A 17519-nucleotide genomic window follows, 5' to 3' on the forward strand; every position below is an offset into this window, starting at 1 on the left:
ATTTCTAGTACGTAACAGATCTCCTGCTGCAGCAAGTGTAAGATGGCGAGAAGAAGGGAAATAATCGTTACTACTGGCAGCTCACTGGCGATTTATTTCAGGGCTTTCACACCAGTTTTCAGACATAGACGCTCTGATAAATCTCCCCCCACAGAACAAGTTTGTCAGAACAAACGGCCTCATAGGCCAAGTCATTTTTAAATCTACATCTCCAGCCAGGGGCGTAACTAGCGGAAGACAGGGCCCCATTGCAAACTTTTGCATGGGGCCCCCTACCACCTCAGAAAATATACATATTTGTATACTCACTTATACACTAACACAGATGGGACCACATGGGGGAAGTACACGGCAGGAATAAGAGATCCCTAGTCCTGTCCTTCTGCTGTCCTCTCCATCTCCCCCGATTCAAGACGTGTCCTGTGGAAGATGTGCACTGTTATATACAGGCAGTCCCCGGGTTACATACAAGATAGGGTCTGTAGGTTTGTACTTAAGTTGAATTTGTATGTAAGTCGGAACTGTATATTTTAGAATTGTAGATCCAGACAAATTATTTTTTTTTGCCCCAGTGACAATTGGAGTTTCAAAATTTTTTGCTGTAACGGGACCAATAATTATAAATCAATCTTCATTACAGACACCTTACAGCTGATCATTGCAGTCTGGGACTATAGTAACATCCAGAGGGGTCACCGGGGGCAGAGGGGGTCCGTCTGTAAGTCGGGTGTCCTTAAGTAGGGGACCGCCAATATGTATATAATGGTGCACATCCTCCATTCTTTAGTGTCAGGTGGGATGCCGGGGCCCCCTGACACTGCGGGCCCCATAGCAGCTGCTACCACTGTAATTACGCCCCTCTGTCCAGCTGTTCCATATGGTTTTAGAGACTCTAATAATTATGATCTATACTCTCTGCAAAGAGTCTGGCCTCATCAGTTCATCACGTTGTGACCCTTTCTTTTTAGGCACTTTTTAAAATATAAAACAAAGATGACATTCACACACATAAGAGTGCGGAGACCTCAGACATAGATCACCCTGTGACAACAGAGAAAGGGGCGACCCACAACCCTGGTCCCTACCTGACTGCACAGGCAGTGCTAGTCCTAAAGAACAACACAAAGGCAATCCCTACTCTGGGTAAGCGCTCACCCTGGATAACAAACACAGAGGGAAACAGAATGATCAGGACACAAGTCTATCCAAGATGGTGACAAGCTACAGACAGGCAGAAGACCAACCACCAGAATCAGAAGACTAGTGTAACCTGCACATGGGCTAGGAGCAAGCATTTGGATGCCAACCCCCTTCCCTCTCTGCATATAATGTACTGCCCAGGAGCCACACACCCCCCCCCCCCTGCAGGAAAGGGGACGTGGGAGGGGGCGTGCTGCAGGAAAGGGGACGTGGGAGGGGGCGTGCTGCAGGAAAGGGGACGTGGGAGGGGGCGTGCTGCAGGAAAGGGGACGTGGGAGGGGGCGTGCTGCAGGAAAGGGGACGTGGGAGGGGGCGTGCTGCAGGAAAGGGGACGTGGGAGGGGGCGTGCTGCAGGAAAGGGGACGTGCGAGGGGGCGTGCTGCAGGAAAGGAGACGTGGGAGGGGGCGTGCTGCAGGAAAGGGGACGTGGGAGGGGGCGTGCTGCAGGAAAGGGGACGTGGGAGGGGGCGTGCTGCAGGAAAGGGGACGTGGGAGGGGGCGTGCTGCAGGAAAGGGGACGTGGGAGGGGGCGTGCTGCAGGAAAGGGGACGTGGGAGGGGGCGTGCTGCAGGAAAGGGGACGTGGGAGGGGGCGTGCTGCAGGAAAGGGGACGTGGGAGGGGGCGTGCTGCAGGAAAGGAGACGTGGGAGGGGGCGTGCTGCAGGAAAGGGGACGTGGGAGGGGGCGTGCTGCAGGAAAGGGGACGTGGGAGGGGGCGTGCTGCAGGAAAGGGGACGTGGGAGGGGGCGTGCTGCAGGAAAGGGGACGTGGGAGGGGGCGTGCTGCAAGAAAGGGGACGTGGGAGGGGGCGTGCTGCAGGAAAGGGGACGTGGGAGGGGGCGTGCTGCAGGAAAGGGGACGTGGGAGGGGGCGTGCTGCAGGAAAGGGGACGTGGGAGGGGGCGTGCTGCAGGAAAGGGGGCGCGCTGCAGGAAAGGGGGCGTGCTGCAGGAAAGGGGACGTGGGAGGGGGCGTGCTGCAGGAAAGGAGACGTGGGAGGAGGCGTGCTGCAGGAAAGGGGACGTGGGAGGGGGCGTGCTGCAGGAAAGGGGGGCGCGCTGCAGGAAAGGGGGCGTGCTGCAGGAAAGGGGATGTGGGAGGGGGCATGCTGCAGGAAAGGGGACGTGGGAGGGGGCGTGCTGCAGGAAAGGGGGGCGTGCTGCAGGAAAGGGGGCGTGCTGCAGGAAAGGGGACGTGGGAGGGGGCGTGCTGCAGGAAAGGGGACGTGGGAGGGGGCGTGCTGCAGGAAAGGAGACATCGACATGCACTTTCGGGAACTCCTGCGGGCCGGGTAAGTAAATGTGCCCTAATATGTCTGAACAGGTTACACTGTGAAATTTAATCTCCAACAATATTGAGGAAAACATCAATCAGACACTTAATTTCAGTATAAAAAAAACCCTCTTATTATCCCACCCAATCTCGGACAATGCACTTTCGGGGAACTCCTCCGAACGGGTAAGTAAATGAGCCCCAATGAGGCAACTTATTTTTCCACCTACTAATTCTCAAGAGGCAAAAATAAATAAAATTCCAACCGTGGTTACACAATACAGGCCCCAATTTAAAGAAATTAGATCATTCACAGGCACCTTCCACTTCTGAAAGAAGATCCCATCTCAGGCTGAATTCACACGGCAGTTCTGGGGACGTATATACGGAAACATATATACGTCACATATACGTCCCCCACAGGCCAGCATTTGGCGCACGGTGCTGTACGGGAGCGATACGGTTCCGTGAAAAGATATCTTTACATCACATACAGAATGCACAACCCGCGGGCTGTTTAGGGCCGGCGGCACATGTGGGGTTTTAAACCTGTTTTTGGGCTGTTTTTAAGCAGTCCTCTAAAAAACACGTGCATTTTTGAAAACCACATCCGATTTTGACCGGTTTTACCAATCATCTTAATTAAAACGGGAAAAAAACAGATGCGTTTTCAAAAAAAGGTATGCGTTTTTTAAACGGACTGCTTAAAAACGGCCCAAAAACCGGTTCAAAACACCACGTGTGTCACCAGCCTAAGCCGTGGGGGTTGCAGGACAGGCCATGCTCTGTTGCTTTAAGGTGAGCATGGCCTCTCTGGCACCTCCCCCCACCCGGAGTCACCTTGCCAGTGCCTTCCGCTGGCCACACGGGGGGCAGTGCTGGGGGATATTTATTCCCGGGCGCGGATCTTCCCGTCCTCTTTTTGGTCGGCTCCGCGCTCAGGAAAGATCCCTCCCAATGTTATGTGTTTTGTTAATTTATGTTCTATTATTTACGTTTTGTTAATTGTTATAATATTAATAATGTTTGTTGATATTCACAAGATCACCTGACGGATCAACTAGGGGCCTGGCGGGGGGGGGGGGGGGGGGGGGTGAAAGTAGGAAGGGTCTAAAAGTTTTTGTGTCAGAAATTTTTTTCATACACATTGGGGCACATTTACTTACCCGTCCTGTCGCGATCCCCGAACTGCCGCAATTCACTAAGATCGTGCACCTGATATCCTGCATGTGTCGCTTCCCCGCTCAGGTCCCCGGAGTTCACCTTCTTCTTCCTGGTGCATGTAAGTGCATTGTCCGTGTATAATGTGCTGTGCGGGGATTCACTAAGATCCTGCCCCCGATATCCTGCATGTGTCACTTCCCCGCTCAGGTCCCTGGAGTTCACCTTCTTCTTCCCGGTGCATGTAAGTGCATTGTCCGTGTATAATGTGCTGTGCGGGGAGTCACTAAGATCCTGCACCCGATATCCTGCATGTGTCACTTCCCCGCTCAGGTCCCCGGAGTTCACCTTCTTCTTCCTGGTGCATGTAAGTGCATTGTCCGTGTATAATGCGCTGTGCGGGGAGTCACTAAGATCGTGCGCCCGATATCCTGCATGTTTCGCGTCCCCGGAGTTCACCTTCTTCTTCCTGGTGCATGTAAGTGCATTGTCCGTGTATAATGTGCTGTGCGGGGAGTCACTAAGATCCTGCACCCGATATCCTGCATGTGTCACTTCCCCGCTCAGGTCCCCGGAGTTCACCTTCTTCTTCCTGGTGCATGTAAGTGCATTGTCCGTGTATAATGCGCTGTGCGGGGAGTCACTAAGATCGTGCGCCCGATATCCTGCATGTTTCGCGTCCCCGGAGTTCACCTTCTTCTTCCTGGTGCATGTAAGTGCATTGTCCGTGTATAATGTGCTGTGCAGGGAGTCACTAATATTGTGCGCCCGATTTCCTGCATGTGTCGCTTCCCCGATCAGGTCCCCGGAGTTCACCTTCTTCTTCCTGGTGCATGTAAGTGCATTGTCCGTGTATAATGTGCTGTGCGGGGAGTCACTAAGATCCTGCGCCCGATATCCTGCATGTGTCGCTTCCCCGCTCAGGTCCCCAGAGTTCACCTTCTTCTTCCCGGTGCATGTAAGAGCATGTCTTGCGACACAATTTGAATTTTAAATCCTGCCCTCAGTCCAAATCAGTCAGGTTGTCCGAAGGCCATGCCCCCCCCCCCCCGATTTATGTCGCATGAAAGTCGGCGAGATTGCAGCAAAATCCGATTGCGTGTGCCAAAAACCCCAGTTAAATGCGGCGCAAAACCCAAAAAGTCGGGGAACCGGACCGAAATGCCGTCCGCGGACCCTTAGTAAATGTGCCCCATTGTTTTCATTTGTGAAAATGTAATGAAAATTATATAAATTGGGTATCACTGTGATCGTACTGAACCACAGAATAAAGCAGAAGAGTTTTTCGCCAATTTCACCACACGGAGATTTTTTTTCCCGCTTCCCAATACACGGCACGGAATAATAAAAAACTTCCCTGAGAAGTAATAAATGAGCCGCGCACGGATCTGTACACGGAAACATGCAAAGAAATATAGATTTCTGAAGGTGGAGAACGAGAAATGTGTGAAAAAAAACTCCGTCCTTTAGAGTTTTTTTTTTAAAAAAAACCTTTTTAAGGTCTGGTCATGAAGGAGTTAAATAAAACGCGCGGGATCCCAGCTCTGACATTTATCTTCATCCTCAGTATAAGACAAGTAACTCTAATACCCAATATCAACACAACAAGGGCCAATCATCTCCCCGTGTAGTGTGTGTGCAGTCTACTGCTCTCTGTTATCAGCCTGTCACGTGGCCTCTCCGGCACCGCTACATCCTGACCCTGCTGCTGGGGAGAAGCTGCCACGTGGCACATGAAGGGTTACACGCTGACTCCTCCTCCTCCTTATCATGTGACTCCCGAGGTCACGTGACGCCAGGAACTAAACTTCTCCTCCCAGAAGTCTGCGCTGCCTCTTCCTGCATCATGTCCACAGTGTGTACAGAGCCCAACGCCTGCTAGAAGGTAATAACGGTATAATAGTGCAGTATATTATCCCCCTGCTAGAAGGTAATAACGGTATAATAGTGCAGTATATTATCCCCCTGCTAGAAGGTAATAACGGTATAATAGTGCAGTATATTATCCCCTGCTAGAAGGTAATAACGGTATAATAGTGCAGTATATTATCCCCCTGCTAGAAGGTAATAACGGTATAATAGTGCAGTATATTATCCCCCTGCTAGAAGGTAATAACGGTATAATAGTACAGTATATTATCCCCTGCTAGAAGGTAATAACGGTATAATAGTGCAGTATATTATCCCCTGCTAGAAGGTAATAACGGTATAATAGTGCAGTATATTATCCCCTGCTAGAAGGTAATAACACTATAATAGTGCAGTATATTATCCCCTGCTAGAAGGTAATAACGGTATAATAGTACAGTATATTATCCCCTGCTAGAAGGTAATAACGGTATAATAGTACAGTATATTATCCCCTGCTAGAAGGTAATAACGGTATAATAGTGCAGTATATTATCCCCTGCTAGAAGGTAATAACGGTATAATAGTGCAGTATATTATCCCCTGCTAGAAGGTAATAACACTATAATAGTGCAGTATATTATCCCCCTGCTAGAAGGTAATAACGGTATAATAGTACAGTATATTATCCCCCTGCTAGAAGGTAATAACGGTATAATAGTGCAGTATATTATCCCCTGCTAGAAGGTAAAAACGGTATAATAGTGCAGTATATTATCCCCCTGCTAGAAAGTAATAACGGTATAATAGTACAGTATATTATCCCCTGCTAGAAGGTAATAACGGTATAATAGTGCAGTATATTATCCCCTGCTAGAAGGTAATAACGGTATAATAGTGCAGTATATTATCCCCTGCTAGAAGGTAATAACGGTATAATAGTGCAGTATATTATCCCCTGCTAGAAGGTAATAACGGTATAATAGTGCAGTATATTATCCCCTGCTAGAAGGTAATAACGGTATAATAGTGCAGTATATTATCCCCTGCTAGAAGGTAATAACGGTATAATAGTACAGTATATTATCCCCTGCTAGAAGGTAATAACGGTATAATAGTACAGTATATTATCCCCTGCTAGAAGGTAATAACACTATAATAGTGCAGTATATTATCCCCCTGCTAGAAGGTAATAACGGTATAATAGTACAGTATATTATCCCCTGCTAGAAGGTAATAACGGTATAATAGTGCAGTATATTATCCCCTGCTAGAAGGTAATAACGGTATAATAGTGCAGTATATTATCCCCTGCTAGAAGGTAATAACGGTATAATAGTGCAGTATATTATCCCCTGCTAGAAGGTAATAACGGTATAATAGTGCAGTATATTATCCCCTGCTAGAAGGTAATAACACTATAATAGTGCAGTATATTATCCCCTGCTAGAAGGTAATAACACTATAATAGTACAGTATATTATCTCTTGCTAGAAGGTAATAACGGTATAATAGTGCAGTATATTATCCCCCTGCTAGAAGGTAATAACGGTATAATAGTGCAGTATATTATCCCCTGCTAGAAGGTAATAACTGTATAATAGTGCAGTATATTATCCCCTGCTAGAAGGTAATAACGGTATAATAGTACAGTATATTATCCCCTGCTAGAAGGTAATAACGGTATAATAGTACAGTATATTATCCCCTGCTAGAAGGTAATAACAGTATAATAGTGCAGTATATTATCCCCTGCTAGAAGGTAATAACAGTATAATAGTGCAGTATATTATCCCCTGCTAGAAGGTAATAACGGTATAATAGTGCAGTATATTATCCCCCTGCTAGAAGGTAATAACGGTATAATAGTACAGTATATTATCCCCTGCTAGAAGGTAATAACGGTATAATAGTGCAGTATATTATCCCCCTGCTAGAAGGTAATAACGGTATAATAGTGCAGTATATTATCCCCTGCTAGAAGGTAATAACGGTATAATAGTGCAGTATATTATCCCCCTGCTAGAAGGTAATAACGGTATAATAGTGCAGTATATTATCCCCCTGCTAGAAGGTAATAACGGTATAATAGTACAGTATATTATCCCCTGCTAGAAGGTAATAACGGTATAATAGTGCAGTATATTATCCCCTGCTAGAAGGTAATAACGGTATAATAGTGCAGTATATTATCCCCTGCTAGAAGGTAATAACACTATAATAGTGCAGTATATTATCCCCTGCTAGAAGGTAATAACGGTATAATAGTACAGTATATTATCCCCTGCTAGAAGGTAATAACGGTATAATAGTACAGTATATTATCCCCTGCTAGAAGGTAATAACGGTATAATAGTGCAGTATATTATCCCCTGCTAGAAGGTAATAACGGTATAATAGTGCAGTATATTATCCCCTGCTAGAAGGTAATAACACTATAATAGTGCAGTATATTATCCCCCTGCTAGAAGGTAATAACGGTATAATAGTACAGTATATTATCCCCCTGCTAGAAGGTAATAACGGTATAATAGTGCAGTATATTATCCCCTGCTAGAAGGTAAAAACGGTATAATAGTGCAGTATATTATCCCCCTGCTAGAAAGTAATAACGGTATAATAGTACAGTATATTATCCCCTGCTAGAAGGTAATAACGGTATAATAGTGCAGTATATTATCCCCTGCTAGAAGGTAATAACGGTATAATAGTGCAGTATATTATCCCCTGCTAGAAGGTAATAACGGTATAATAGTGCAGTATATTATCCCCTGCTAGAAGGTAATAACGGTATAATAGTGCAGTATATTATCCCCTGCTAGAAGGTAATAACGGTATAATAGTGCAGTATATTATCCCCTGCTAGAAGGTAATAACGGTATAATAGTACAGTATATTATCCCCTGCTAGAAGGTAATAACGGTATAATAGTACAGTATATTATCCCCTGCTAGAAGGTAATAACACTATAATAGTGCAGTATATTATCCCCCTGCTAGAAGGTAATAACGGTATAATAGTACAGTATATTATCCCCTGCTAGAAGGTAATAACGGTATAATAGTGCAGTATATTATCCCCTGCTAGAAGGTAATAACGGTATAATAGTGCAGTATATTATCCCCTGCTAGAAGGTAATAACGGTATAATAGTGCAGTATATTATCCCCTGCTAGAAGGTAATAACGGTATAATAGTGCAGTATATTATCCCCTGCTAGAAGGTAATAACACTATAATAGTGCAGTATATTATCCCCTGCTAGAAGGTAATAACACTATAATAGTACAGTATATTATCTCTTGCTAGAAGGTAATAACGGTATAATAGTGCAGTATATTATCCCCCTGCTAGAAGGTAATAACGGTATAATAGTGCAGTATATTATCCCCTGCTAGAAGGTAATAACTGTATAATAGTGCAGTATATTATCCCCTGCTAGAAGGTAATAACGGTATAATAGTACAGTATATTATCCCCTGCTAGAAGGTAATAACGGTATAATAGTACAGTATATTATCCCCTGCTAGAAGGTAATAACGGTATAATAGTGCAGTATATTATCCCCTGCTAGAAGGTAATAACAGTATAATAGTGCAGTATATTATCCCCTGCTAGAAGGTAATAACGGTATAATAGTGCAGTATATTATCCCCCTGCTAGAAGGTAATAACGGTATAATAGTACAGTATATTATCCCCTGCTAGAAGGTAATAACGGTATAATAGTGCAGTATATTATCCCCCTGCTAGAAGGTAATAACGGTATAATAGTGCAGTATATTATCCCCTGCTAGAAGGTAATAACGGTGTAATAGTGCAGTATATTATCCCCTGCTAGAAGGTAATAACGGTATAATAGTGCAGTATATTATCCCCTGGTAGAAGGTAATAACGGTATAATAGTGCAGTATATTATCCCCTGGTAGAAGGTAACAACGGTATAATAGTGCAGTATATTATCCCCTGCTAGAAGGTAACAACGGTATAATAGTGCAGTATATTATCCCCTGCTAGAAGGTAACAACGGTATAATAGTGCAGTATATTATCCCCTGCTAGAAGGTAACAACGGTATAATAGTGCAGTATATTATCCCCTGCTAGAAGGTAATAACGGTATAATAGTGCAGTATATTATCCCCTGCTAGAAGGTAATAACGGTATAATAGTGCAGTATATTATCCCCTGCTAGAAGGTAATAACGGTATAATAGTGCAGTATATTATCCCCTGCTAGAAGGTAATAACGGTATAATAGTGCAGTATATTATCCCCCTGCTAGAAGGTAATAACGGTATAATAGTACAGTATATTATCCCCCTGCTAGAAGGTAATAACAGTATAATAGTACAGTATATTATCCCCTGCTAGAAGGTAATAACGGTATAATAGTGCAGTATATTATCCCCTGCTAGAAGGTAATAACTGTATAATAGTACAGTATATTATCCCCTGCTAGAAGGTAATAACGGTATAATAGTGCAGTATATTATCCCCTGCTAGAAGGTAATAACGGTATAATAGTGCAGTATATTATCCCCCTGCTAGAAGGTAATAACGGTATAATAGTACAGTATATTATCCCCCTGCTAGAAGGTAATAACAGTATAATAGTGCAGTATATTATCCCCCTGCTAGAAGGTAATAACGGTATAATAGTGCAGTATATTATCCCCTGGTAGAAGGTAATAACGGTGTAATAGTGCAGTATATTATCCCCCTGCTAGAAGGTAATAACGGTATAATAGTGCAGTATATTATCCCCCTGCTAGAAGGTAATAACGGTATAATAGTGCAGTATATTATCCCCTGGTAGAAGGTAATAACGGTGTAATAGTGCAGTATATTATCCCCTGCTAGAAGGTAATAACGGTATAATAGTGCAGTATATTATCCCCCTGCTAGAAGGTAATAACGGTATAATAGTGCAGTATATTATCCCCTGGTAGAAGGTAATAACGGTATAATAGTACAGTATATTATCCCCCTGCTAGAAGGTAATAACACTATAATAGTGCAGTATATTATCCCCTGGTAGAAGGTAATAACGGTATAATAGTACAGTATATTATCCCCCTGCTAGAAGGTAATAACGGTATAATAGTGCAGTATATTATCCCCTGCTAGAAGGTAATAACGGTATAATAGTGCAGTATATTATCCCCCTGCTAGAAGGTAATAACGGTATAATAGTGCAGTATATTATCCCCTGCTAGAAGGTAATAACGGTATAATAGTACAGTATATTATCCCCCTGCTAGAAGGTAATAACGGTATAATAGTACAGTATATTATCCCCCTGCTAGAAGGTAATAACGGTATAATAGTGCAGTATATTATCCCCTGGTAGAAGGTAATAACACTATAATAGTACAGTATATTATCCCCTGCTAGAAGGTAATAACGGTATAATAGTGCAGTATATTATCCCCCTGCTAGAAGGTAATAACACTATAATAGTGCAGTATATTATCTCCTGCTAGAAGGTAATAACGGTATAATAGTGCAGTATATTATCCCCCTGCTAGAAGGTAATAACGGTATAATAGTGCAGTATATTATCCCCTGGTAGAAGGTAATAACGGTATAATAGTGCAGTATATTATCCCCTGGTAGAAGGTAATAACGGTATAATAGTACAGTATATTATCCCCTGCTAGAAGGTAATAACACTATAATAGTGCAGTATATTATCCCCTGCTAGAAGGTAATAACGGTATAATAGTACAGTATATTATCCCCCTGCTAGAAGGTAATAACGGTATAATAGTGCAGTATATTATCCCCTGCTAGAAAGTAATAACGGTATAATAGTACAGTATATTATCCCCTGCTAGAAGGTAATAACGGTATAATAGTGCAGTATATTATCCCCTGCTAGAAAGTAATAACGGTATAATAGTACAGTATATTATCCCCTGCTAGAAAGTAATAACGGTATAATAGTACAGTATATTATCCCCTGCTAGAAAGTAATAACGGTATAATAGTACAGTATATTATCCCCCTGCTAGAAGGTAATAACGGTATAATAGTGCAGTATATTATCCCCTGCTAGAAGGTAATAACGGTATAATAGTGCAGTATATTATCCTTTGGTAGAAGGTAATAACACTATAATAGTACAGTATATTATCCCCTGCTAGAAGGTAATAACGGTATAATAGTGCAGTATATTATCCCCTGCTAGAAGGTAATAACGGTATAATAGTACAGTATATTATCCCCTGCTAGAAGGTAATAACGGTATAATAGTGCAGTATATTATCCCCTGCTAGAAGGTAATAACGGTATAATAGTACAGTATATTATCCCCTGCTAGAAGGTAATAACGGTATAATAGTGCAGTATATTATCCCCTGCTAGAAGGTAATAACGGTATAATAGTGCAGTATATTATCCCCTGCTAGAAGGTAATAACGGTATAATAGTGCAGTATATTATCCCCTGGTAGAAGGTAATAACACTATAATAGTACAGTATATTATCCCCTGCTAGAAGGTAATAACGGTATAATAGTGCAGTATATTATCCCCCTGCTAGAAGGTAATAACACTATAATAGTGCAGTATATTATCTCCTGCTAGAAGGTAATAACGGTATAATAGTGCAGTATATTATCCCCCTGCTAGAAGGTAATAACGGTATAATAGTGCAGTATATTATCCCCTGGTAGAAGGTAATAACGGTATAATAGTGCAGTATATTATCCCCTGGTAGAAGGTAATAACGGTATAATAGTACAGTATATTATCCCCTGCTAGAAGGTAATAACACTATAATAGTGCAGTATATTATCCCCTGCTAGAAGGTAATAACGGTATAATAGTACAGTATATTATCCCCCTGCTAGAAGGTAATAACGGTATAATAGTGCAGTATATTATCCCCTGCTAGAAAGTAATAACGGTATAATAGTACAGTATATTATCCCCTGCTAGAAAGTAATAACGGTATAATAGTACAGTATATTATCCCCTGCTAGAAGGTAATAACGGTATAATAGTGCAGTATATTATCCCCCTGCTAGAAGGTAATAACGGTATAATAGTGCAGTATATTATCCCCTGCTAGAAGGTAATAACGGTATAATAGTGCAGTATATTATCCCCTGCTAGAAGGTAATAACGGTATAATAGTGCAGTATATTATCCCCTGCTAGAAGGTAATAACGGTATAATAGTGCAGTATATTATCCCCCTGCTAGAAGGTAATAACGGTATAATAGTGCAGTATATTATCCCCCTGCTAGAAGGTAATAACGGTATAATAGTACAGTATATTATCCCCTGCTAGAAGGTAATAACGGTATAATAGTGCAGTATATTATCCCCTGCTAGAAGGTAATAACGGTATAATAGTGCAGTATATTATCCCCTGCTAGAAGGTAATAACGGTATAATAGTGCAGTATATTATCCCCTGCTAGAAGGTAATAACGGTATAATAGTGCAGTATATTATCCCCTGCTAGAAGGTAATAACGGTATAATAGTGCAGTATATTATCCCCTGCTAGAAGGTAATAACGGTATAATAGTGCAGTATATTATCCCCCTGCTAGAAGGTAATAACAGTATAATAGTGCAGTATATTATCCCCCTGCTAGAAGGTAATAACACTATAATAGTACAGTATATTATCCCCCTGCTAGAAGGTAATAACGGTATAATAGTGCAGTATATTATCCCCTGCTAGAAGGTAATAACGGTATAATAGTACAGTATATTATCCCCTGCTAGAAGGTAATAACGGTATAATAGTACAGTATATTATCCCCCTGCTAGAAGGTAATAACGGTATAATAGTGCAGTATATTATCCCCTGCTAGAAGGTAATAACGGTATAATAGTGCAGTATATTATCCCCTGCTAGAAGGTAATAACGGTATAATAGTACAGTATATTATCCCCTGCTAGAAGGTAATAACAGTATAATAGTGCAGTATATTATCCCCCTGCTAGAAGGTAATAACAGTATAATAGTGCAGTATATTATCCCCCTGCTAGAAGGTAATAACACTATAATAGTGCAGTATATTATCCCCTGCTAGAAGGTAATAACGGTATAATAGTGCAGTATATTATCCCCCTGCTAGAAGGTAATAACGGTATAATAGTGCAGTATATTATCCCCCTGCTAGAAGGTAATAACGGTATATTACAGTCCTTACAGTCTATGAGGATGAGGGGATGACACAAGAGCTTACAGTCTATGAGGATGAGGAGGTGACACAAGAGCTTACAGTCTATGAGGATGAGGGGGGACACAAGAGCTTACAGTCTATGAGGATGAGGGGGACACAAGAGCTTACAGTCTATGAGGATGAGGGGGACACAAGAGCTTACAGTCTATGAGGATGAGGGGGGGACACAAGAGCTTACAGTCTATGAGGATGAGGGGGTGACACAAGAGCTTACAGTCTATGAGGATGAGGGGGTGACACAAGAGCTTACAGTCTATGAGGATGAGGGGGTGACACAAGAGCTTACAGTCTATGAGGATGAGGGGGTGACACAAGAGCTTACAGTCTATGAGGATGAGAGGGTGACACAAGAGCTTACAGTCTATGAGGATGAGGGGGGACACAAGAGCTTACAGTCTATGAGGATGAGGGGGTGACACAAGAGCTTACAGTCTATGAGGATGAGGAGGTGACACAAGAGCTTACAGTCTATGAGGATGAGGGGAGACACAAGAGCTTACAGTCTATGAGGATGAGGGGGGACACAAGAGCTTACAGTCTATGAGGATGAGGGGGTGACACAAGAGCTTACAGTCTATGAGGATGAGGGGGTGACACAAGAGCTTACAGTCTATGAGGATGAGGGGGTGACACAAGAGCTTACAGTCTATGAGGATGAGGGGGGACACAAGAGCTTACAGTCTATGAGGATGAGGATGAGGGGGACACAAGAGCTTACAGTCTATGAGGATGAGGGGGACACAAGAGCTTACAGTCTATGAGGATGAGGGGGTGACACAAGAGCTTACAGTCTATGAGGATGAGGGGGTGACACAAGAGCTTACAGTCTATGAGGATGAGGGGGGACACAAGAGCTTACAGTCTATGAGGATGAGGGGGACACAAGAGCTTACAGTCTATGAGGATGAGGGGGACACAAGAGCTTACAGTCTATGAGGATGAGGGGGGGACACAAGAGCTTACAGTCTATGAGGATGAGGGGGTGACACAAGAGCTTACAGTCTATGAGGATGAGGGGGGACACAAGAGCTTACAGTCTATGAGGATGAGGGGGTGACACAAGAGCTTACAGTCTATGAGGATGAGGAGGTGACACAAGAGCTTACAGTCTATGAGGATGAGGGGAGACACAAGAGCTTACAGTCTATGAGGATGAGGGGGGACACAAGAGCTTACAGTCTATGAGGATGAGGGGGTGACACAAGAGCTTACAGTCTATGAGGATGAGGGGGGACACAAGAGCTTACAGTCTATGAGGATGAGGGGGACACAAGAGCTTACAGTCTATGAGGATGAGGGGGACACAAGAGCTTACAGTCTATGAGGATGAGGCGGTGACACAAGAGCTTACAGTCTATGAGGATGAGGGGGGACACAAGAGCTTACAGTCTATGAGGATGAGGGGGGACACAAGAGCTTACAGTCTATGAGGATGAGGCGGTGACACAAGAGCTTACAGTCTATGAGGATGAGGGGGTGACACAAGAGCTTACAGTCTATGAGGATGAGGCGGTGACACAAGAGCTTACAGTCTATGAGGATGAGGGGGGACACAAGAGCTTACAGTCTATGAGGATGAGGGGGGACACAAGAGCTTACAGTCTATGAGGATGAGGCGGTGACACAAGAGCTTACAGTCTATGAGGATGAGGGGGGACACAAGAGCTTACAGTCTATGAGGATGAGGGGGGACACAAGAGCTTACAGTCTATGAGGATGAGGCGGTGACACAAGAGCTTACAGTCTATGAGGATGAGGGGGGACACAAGAGCTTACAGTCTATGAGGATGAGGGGGGACACAAGAGCTTACAGTCTATGAGGATGAGGAGGGACACAAGAGCTTACAGTCTATGAGGATGAGGGGGTGACACAAGAGCTTACAGTCTATGAGGATGAGGGGGTGACACAAGAGCTTACAGTCTATGAGGATTAGGGGGGACACAAGAGCTTACAGTCTATGAGGATGAGAGGTGTGACACAAGAGCTTACAGTCTATGAGGATGAGGAGGGACACAAGAGCTTACAGTCTATGAGGATGAGGGGGTGACACAAGAGCTTACAGTCTATGAGGATGAGGGGGTGACACAAGAACTTACAGTCTATGAGGATGAGGGGGGGACACAAGAGCTTACAGTCTATGAGGATGAGGGGAGGACACAAGAGCTTACAGTCTATGAGGATGAGAGGGAGACACAAGAGCTTACAGTCTATGAGGAGGAGGGGGTGACACAAGAGCTTACAATCTATGAGGAGGAGGGGGTGACACAAGAGCTTACAATCTATGAGGATGAGGGGGGTGACACGAGCTTACAGTCTATGAGGATGAGGGGGGTGACACAAGAGCTTACAGTCTATGAGGATGAGGGGGGCACAAGAGCTTACAGTCTATGAGGATGAGGGGAGGACACAAGAGCTTACAATCTATGAGGATGAGGGGGACACAAGAGCTTACAGTCTATGAGGATGAGGGGGACACAAGAGCTTACAGTCTATAAGGATGAGGGGAGGACACAAGAGCTTACAGTCTATGAGGATGAGGGGGACACAAGAGCTTACAGTCTATGAGGATGAGGGGGTGACACAAGAGCTTACAGTCTATGAGGATGAGGGGGTGACACAAGAGCTTACAGTCTATGAGGATGAGGGGGTGACACAAGAGCTTACAGTCTATGAGGATGAGGGGGTGACACAAGAGCTTACAGTCTATGAGGATGAGGAGGTGACACAAGAGCTTACAGTCTATGAGGATGAGGGGGTGACACAAGAGCTTACAGTCTATGAGGATGAGGGGGTGACACAAGAGCTTACAGTCTATGAGGATGAGGGGAGGACACAAGAGCTTACAGTCTATGAGGATGAGGGGAGGACACAAAAGCTTACAATCTATGAGGATGAGGGGGACACAAGAGCTTACAATCTATGAGGATGAGGGGGACACAAGAGCTTACAGTCTATGAGGATGAGGGGGACACAAGAGCTTACAGTCTATGAGGATGAGTGGAGGACACAAGAGCTTACAGTCTATGAGGATGAGGGGAGGACACAAGAGCTTACAGTCTATGAGGATGAGGGGAGGACACAAGAGCTTACAGTCTATGAGGATGAGGGGAGGACACAAGAGCTTACAGTCTATGAGGATGAGGGGGACACAAGAGCTTACAGTCTATGAGGATGAGGGGAGGACACAAGAGCTTACAATCTATGAGGATGAGGGGGACACAAGAGCTTACAGTCTATGAGGATGAGGGGGACACGAGCTTACAGTCTATGAGGATGAGGGGAGGACACAAGAGCTTACAGTCTATGAGGATGAGGGGAGGACACAAGAGCTTACAATCTATGAGGATGAGGGGGACACAAGAGCTTACAGTCTATGAGGATGAGGGGAGGACACAAGAGCTTACAGTCTATGAGGATGAGGGGGACACAAGAGCTTACAGTCTATGAGGATGAGGGGAGGACACAAGAGCTTACAATCTATGAGGATGAGGGGGACACAAGAGCTTACAGTCTATGAGGATGAGGGGGACACAAGAGCTTACAGTCTATGAGGATGAGGGGAGGACACAAGAGCTTACAGTCTATGAGGATGAGGGGGACACAAGAGCTTACAATCTATGAGGATGAGGGGGACACAAGAGCTTACAGTCTATGAGGATGAGGGGGACACAAGAGCTTACAGTCTATGAGGATGAGGGGAGGACACAAGAGCTTACAGTCTATGAGGATGAGGGGGACACAAGAGCTTACAATTTATGAGGATGAGGGGGACACAAGAGCTTACAGTCTATGAGGATGAGGGGGGGGGGCACAAGAGGTAAAAAACTTGTATATTGGT

At 44.0% G+C, this 17519-nt stretch overlaps 1 protein-coding gene across 1 annotated transcript in view; it reads left to right on the forward strand.

Annotated features, from left to right (window-relative positions):
• Window positions 1–5368: 5368 nt before the first annotated feature.
• LOC140106026 (uncharacterized) overlaps window positions 5369–17519 on the forward strand; it is a 582332-nt gene continuing 570181 nt past the window's right edge. Inside the window, exon 1 of the mRNA XM_072130184.1 lies at window positions 5369–5517. The gene's annotated coding sequence lies outside the window, so the exon portion shown is untranslated. The remainder of the gene's footprint in view (window positions 5518–17519) is intronic.

The sequence above is a fragment of the Engystomops pustulosus genome, chromosome 11, assembly GCF_040894005.1.
Source record: "Engystomops pustulosus chromosome 11, aEngPut4.maternal, whole genome shotgun sequence".
Classification (NCBI taxonomy): Eukaryota; Metazoa; Chordata; class Amphibia; order Anura; family Leptodactylidae; genus Engystomops; species Engystomops pustulosus.